Here is a 7,200-nt window from a genome sequence, read left to right on the forward strand (position 1 = left end):
GACCCTCTCCCACCAGGCGTTGGACCGTCTTTGGGTTCAAGTAGACAAGCCTTGCATAGATCTGTTTGCAACGAGATTCTCGACCAGGCTTCCCCTTTTCGTCTCACCGTTCCCGGACCCTCTGGCGTGGGCGGTGAACGCGTTGGATCTGGATTGGACAAATCTGCAGGCTTACGCTTTTCCTCCGTTTTGCCTGCTAGGGAAGGTGGTAAGAAAAGTGGATCTGGAAAAACCAGCACTGGTGCTGGTCGCTCCTCTTTGGCCCAGCCAGCACTGGTATCCAGACCTTCTGCGGCTGGCAGTGCGCCCACCCATTCCTCTAGGCGTTCGAAGGGGCGACCTGTTACAGCCCAGGTCAGGGGTCCCGCACGAGAATCCGCAAGCGTTGCAGCTTCACGGCTGGATTCTGTCAGAATCGCTCTGCGTCGTGCCGGGGCCTCGGCCACAACTCTGAGACTGGTACAGAAAGCACACAGAGACTCAACTAGCTCCGTTTACTCTTCTCATTGGGCTGCATGGGCCAAGTGGTGCTCTGAGAATAAGGTTCAACATCTTTCCCCAAGGTCCATGGAGGTAGCCAACCACCTCTCTTGGTTGGCTAGTAGGGGGGTCTCTCCTTCTTCACTGAGAGTTAGAAGGTCTGCGATTTCTTCCACTCTTAGACAGCTCGGTCGCAAGATCAATCTTGACGGTGTCATTTCAAGCGTGCTTAAGGGAGCTGCCCTTGACGCAGCTCTCTCAAGATCACAGCTCCCTGCCTGGGATCTGTTTGTGGTTCTCCGTTTCCTTGCGTCGGAGGACTTTGAGCCTCTCCGGTTGGCTAGTTTACCTAATTTGACAAGAAAAACTTTGTTTTTGGTCTTGCTCGCCACAGCTAGGAGGGGTAGCGAGGTGCACGCTCTTTCTGGTCTCGCTAAAGATATTTCCCTGGAGAGGGATGGCTCCTACTCTTTGAAATTTACGTCTAATTTTCTCGCTAAAAATCAAAAGCCTGGTCAGGCTTCGCCTTTCATTCGTATTCCACCCTTGAGCGATATACTCGCTCCTGGAGACCCCGATCTGTCAAATTGTCCTGTCAGGGCGTTAAGCAGCTACCTGTCTAGGTCTTCGCCGATTCGCTCGGAAACTCAGAAATTATTGTTTATATCCCTCAACACCGTGCGGGCGAAGGATATCTCGAAGGTCACCTTGACTAAATGGGTTTCACTGACCATTAAGCAAGCATATGGATGGTGGCAACGCCAGTCTGGCGAGGTCAGGGCGGTGCTTCCGCTTACGTCAGCCAGGACTCACGAAGCGAGGGCTTGGGCGTCTTCTGTGGCCGTGCTTCGCTCAGGGCGCCTATCAGAGGTCCTGGCGGCGGCTTATTGGAAATCTGAGGACGTGTTCATCAATTTTTATTTGAGAGACATTGCGGCAAGGCGGCAAGATGGCAGTGCGGCTTTGCCGTCTCTCGTGGCTGCAGGGCAGGTCCTGCGGTCTTAAGTTGGTAAGTACCCTCCTCCTATAGTAGCAATCTGCTATATGTGAGTTGGGTAAGATATGTAATTTAAGGTAGGTCAAATGGAGACAGGGATATTACTCTTCATACACAAAGGGAAGCCACTGAGTTGTGTCGCCATTTTTTCTTGGCAGGCTGGGAATTCGAACACATCGAACAGGGAACGCAGAAGAAGAAGAAGAAGAAGAACACGTCGAACATTCGAATGACGTAAATAGAACAAACGTCACATTTTTCAGGCAGCGTAAGTGAATGACGTCAGAAAATGACGACACCGCCAGAAATAAAAACAATGCGACACGCCTCCCAACCACGAGGTCAAAAACACGTGGGCATCTAATGAAATCGGTACAAAGCCGTTCTCTTTGCCAGTGACATCGTAATAATCACCAAAGCTAACATTGAAGCTCCGGTAGCAGGTAAGAGAGTGTCTCCCAACCCGTGATGCTCACAGCGTGATTGCATCAGAATACCACATGTTAAAACCGGTGTTTGAACTAGCTAACAGCCCGGTAGTATTAAGAACAAGTGTCTTGTGTATGCAGCCCTCGTTCTACTGTACGCTGGCAGCAGATAATACAATAATTGAAGTCCTTCGAGGCATAAGGGGCCCATAAGGCGAAAAATTGCTTTAATTCCACCCTCAAAAAGTCCCAGCCTTCAAACCGTAACAAATAACAGTACGCACTATTAAGCAAAATTATAAACCAAGCCTTGATTATTAATTTTTATTATTACACTTGTATCAAACAAGTGACCTCCACCTTTTGATTGGTGTTTTTATTACATTTGAATCGGACTTGTGGCCTTTCAAAGTTGCGGTGACCTTTGACTTTCAACAGAGGTCATATGTAACAGTGGTTTTTAAAAACATAATTTAGTTGGCTCATATATCTGAGACAAATGATCGGACAACAGCCCTTTACATTATCGTGACACATATTTTTCTGAGGCACACTGGACAGTAATAGTGCAAAGGGTGGGGTTAATCAAGGGAGTGAACCCCCCCTAAAAACACCACCAACCTGTCGTTTTTTTTGGTTTTTTTAATGCCGTTTTGATCGCTCTTGCGTTTACAACCCATCTCATCAAATCGTAATTTATTTCCAGGCTACCAGCAATAAAATACCTCAACATGAGGAACAAATTTAAAATAAACTCTGGCAAAAGACGTGACGTCACAAAGTTTGAGTATGCGCAACATTTTCGTTTACCAGTGCACTTCGTTACCTGCCCATTGCTGCTTTGGGTGATATTTTTTAAATAACTATTCCTATGCAGATGTTTGTGTAATTGGCCGTTTTCAAAACATACCCATTTTTCGATTTTTCGGTCCAAAATTCAAAACGGGCACTGTCTTCCGAGACTCATAGCTCCGAAACGAACCCACTACCCTATATTTTTTTTATGCTGAATGCATAGCAGACAGATCGAACTTAAAAAATAACCAACTTTTGGGAGAAACCAATTTATATTTAACGGGTCCAGTGAACTACCTTAAGGGGAGACAGGGTAGGCGGGCACTTTTTATTTTTATTTTGGAAACAGCTTGCTGCTTGTTTGATTTTTGCAAGCAGAATAACCTAATTAAGGGAAACCATTTTAAATTTTGAGTGAAAAGCAATTTTGGGGGGTTTTATTCACCAAAATGTGAAAAAAACGTTATAAAATGTGCTTTTTTTTAAATGTTGCAGTTTGTGAACCAGTGCATGTTTTGATCCAATTTTTCTTCTTTGCAGCAATATGTGTGTGTTTAATAATTCTGTGCATCGAAAAGCATTTCTAAGCAATATATTATTTTAATTTAGCATTTTCAGTTACCGGTTCAGTTCTGATAAGAAAAATACATGAGATCCTAACTGTCAGACTCATAAAAACCCAACCAATGCACTGAACTCTTATTCCATGCACAGAACTGATGCTGTACAACTCATAAACAACATATACAAAAACTGAACAAATCCATCAAGCCTTTCAAAAGTTGCAACATTTTAATTGTAGCGTTTTGTCTGAAAATTACATTCAGAGAAAACAGCATTTTAAAGATTTGAACCAGTACATACAAAAACAAGTAGCACAGTGCACCCTGAATTCATATGTTTTTATCAGAATGACCACTTTACTATGATGGGGAAATGATTTGATGATCAAATTATCCGGACTTTTTTTTAAAAATCATTTGAAAACTCATCTATGTTAGTGCAGATATGAATCAAAACGAAACTGTCGGACTCATAAAAACACAAGGAATCCACTGTATTCTTATTCCATGCACAGAAATGGTGCTTCACAAATCATAAACAACATATACAAAATTGGAACAAATCCATCTAGCCATTCAAAAGTTACAACATTTTAATTACCACATTTTGTCTCAAATTACATGTAGAGAAAACAGCATGTAAAAGAGTCTCACTAGTACCCCGGTAAACTAGTACCACAGAAGAGCTTGAATTAATGGGGTGGTTTTTTTTAACCAGAATAACACTTTAACTATGAAGGGGAAATGATTTGATAATCAAATTATCAGATTTTTTTAATTTAAAAAAAAATCATATGAAAACATTAAAAAAGTCAATTATCTGTGTTTGTGCTGATATGAAAATATTGATCAGAACCAAACTGTCAGACTCATAAAAACCCAACGGATGCACTGATTTCTTATTCCATTGCATAAAAATGATGCTTCACAAATCATCAACAGCATTACATAATTATATATACACAAATGGAACAAAGCTATCAAGCCATTCAAAAGTTGCAACATTTTAATTACAGTATTTCTGTGCTCAATCCTAACACTGCAGCAAATTTCTGTAAAGCTGAATGTCCCTTTCCATGTACCAACATGGTCATACGCGGATTATTTTAAATGCAACTTTACCACCCAAAGCGTTGCAAACACCGGGAGAAGAGTAAACAACTGCAGACTTGAATGGACACTCATATGCACTCCAGATGCAGGGCCTGTGCAAATCCTTGGGCTGATGCATCACCTTCTTTCATAATCAGACTGCTATCAGACAAGCATTCAGTACAGGATATAGACCTTTCAGCAATAGATTGAGCTGATCAATGTTGACAAAAGCCCAACACATGTCAGCGGAGTGACGTTGCACAGTACCAGTATCCATATCTGCTTGTGATGGGTCAGAAGATGGCAAAGTATCTGTATCTTCTTATGGTTGGTCAGAAGATGGCAAAGCTGATGTTTCTGCTGTGGAAGAGGGTAGTTCCGGTTCAGCAAACTTTTCCATCAGGTCAATCTTTCTCCTCGCTGCCACCACAGGAGGACTGGTTCTCCCCTTGCTCCAACCTAATAAATACACAAACACTGATTTAATATTTGATACAACTGTCCATGGTTTTTGTTTGTAATAAGCTGCAAATTTTAAGACTCAATATAAACGTCAACAAGTGCTTGTACTTTATTTTGCAAATGACCATGTTACATGGGGTGTACCTCAACTTTTTGGCTAGGCCGGTAAATCAGAAATCCCAATCAGCCCCCAACCACTGAACCAGGCGGGTTTTCTTACAACCACCTCAGCGGCTCGTACCCACATATGTCGGTTGACGAACACACACACACACACACACAAGACATTCATTAATTTAAGTTTTAACAATGACTCATACTCATTACATGTGGATTTGCACTACTTATTAATACCCAAACACACACAACTTAATGACAAAAAAGTGTATGTTTTAATATATATAATGATAAATAATTGAAAATAAAAGCAGCCACGAAAAAGCAAAAGAAATCAAAGTATTCTCACCCTGTCACACACTAAACCTCACAGAAGGTTATCCCATATATATATATACATACCAGCCCCTATCACAAAATTTACATGTCAAGTTTACAATGGGATTTGAGTAACCACACAATCACATACAATGATACACACAGGAACTAATACTGAAACTAGCTGAATTATTTTCTTTCTTTCTTCCTTTCTTTTCATATTTTTCTTTTAAAATTAATTCATTTCATCACACTTGCTATGTATTTGCTTGTTTCTTGTCTGTTGTCTGTTTTGTGTGTGTGTGTGTGTGTGTGTGTGTGTATGTGTGTGTGTGTGTGTGTGTATACATTTTCAGATTTCCTAAACCTAGCACTGTTTGCAGGTGATCTTTATGCTTTTGATTCATGAGTTGCCGCCCCAGTCCTTTAGTTTAACTCTTTTTTTTTTCCTTTGGTGAAGTAAATTGGATATATTTTTTTATTCCTTAGTTAATGGAAAAGATTTGACAACAATATTGCTGTCAATGATAGGTTGGTCAGCCATGCTGGTGTAAACCAATCCTTTAGAATTAGAGAACGCTCTCTAGTAAGGTACTTATTTTCCTACGGTCAATGACCAGAAACAGAAACTGTGTCAGTCGTACATCGCTCAGATGCTGCTTCTCAGTTTGACCACAGACAAAGAATAATGATGACATGTTACACCATAGTAAGCTCTCAAGGACTGGCCAGCGAAGAACAATAAAATAGGGGTTGTGAAGACGATATCACAGAGATGATCGCGGGAGGGGGGGGGGGGGGGGGGGGGGGGGGGAGGGGGTTGCGGCGGCGGCATGGTCAGTAAATTGGATCAAGAAACCCGCAAAATACTTCAGACACAAACTGTTTATCATTTACCTGCAAACCCTAACACATTCTTACAACAACAACAACAACATAACAATGTGCAATAAATCACGTTGTCAAACAAACAAGATCGAAAAGAGAAAGAAGCAAAACCCACCTCGTCGAGTCAAGAATCTTAGAATGTCGTCTGCTTCAATTCGATCATGTTGGTTCATTTCGGAGTGTTGTTACTTCCTTCTACTGTTCGCTGCTGCTGGTTCATCTTTCTCTGATATTTCTTGCCACTATGCCGAACATTTCCAATGTTAGGGTTGTTCTCCGCAGCTCAAAACTTTGAAAAATGCTGCTGAATCGGTGAAAAAGTCATGGATTTGTTGACACCGGGGGACTGATAAGTTGTCTACTGCGCTTGCGCCAAATGCCTTTGACCTACATATATTTGCATATATTAATTCCGGGGTTTCGGTTGGAACGGATTCTCTCTCTTTGTGCCTATGTCAACGGAAATTCCCCAACGGTGATGACGTCATCTTGAAGAACGGAAATTTCCACACAGTTTGAACAGCGAAGGGTCATGTCATGTGCGCACATTTACCAGCACGGAGTATCCAAAGTAGACCATTTTTTCGATTTTTTTGATAAAACACAGACAAAAACAACAAAACATCGGTTTGAAAATGGTTTTATTTACATGAATACATGTCTAAAATGACAAAAGCAGATTATTGAATGCATTCCAGGATGTTCAAAGGTGTGAAAAATGCAACAACCCCAAAAAGGTGTATGAGACCAAAAATAACTCATTTTGCCTGCCCGGTCTCGCCTTAATCAAATATTTTAGTAATAAATTTTCATTTGATTAATATACTTACCCAACTCACATCGTTTATTCCCTCCCGCCTCCCCGCTGTGGGGGGTATGGGGGTCTAAAAAAGTAGTGAGTTGGGCTTCGTGTAGAATGACAAGATGGCGGCATATGCGCGCGCATATGGAAGGCAGCCTCCCTTACGGGCTGGCCTGGATACCCTTACGGGTCTCGGTCACTCTTTTTTAGAGGCGTCTTCCTTGTTGCTAAGGGGACGCGTACAGCGGTATCAGC

At 41.8% G+C, this 7,200-nt stretch overlaps 1 long non-coding RNA gene across 1 annotated transcript; it reads right to left on the reverse strand.

The window, feature by feature from the left end:
* Nucleotides 1-3,473: 3,473 nt before the first annotated feature.
* LOC138970530 (uncharacterized) lies at nt 3,474-6,923 on the reverse strand. Its single transcript, XR_011456982.1, has 2 exons — nt 6,259-6,923; nt 3,474-4,817 (listed from the first exon to the last, which is right to left on the reverse strand). It is a non-coding gene; the product is annotated as an uncharacterized lncRNA (long non-coding RNA).
* Between the last annotated feature and the right edge of the window lie 277 nt (nt 6,924-7,200).

This window comes from Littorina saxatilis, linkage group LG7 (assembly GCF_037325665.1).
Source record: "Littorina saxatilis isolate snail1 linkage group LG7, US_GU_Lsax_2.0, whole genome shotgun sequence".
NCBI classification, from domain to species: Eukaryota; Metazoa; Mollusca; class Gastropoda; order Littorinimorpha; family Littorinidae; genus Littorina; species Littorina saxatilis.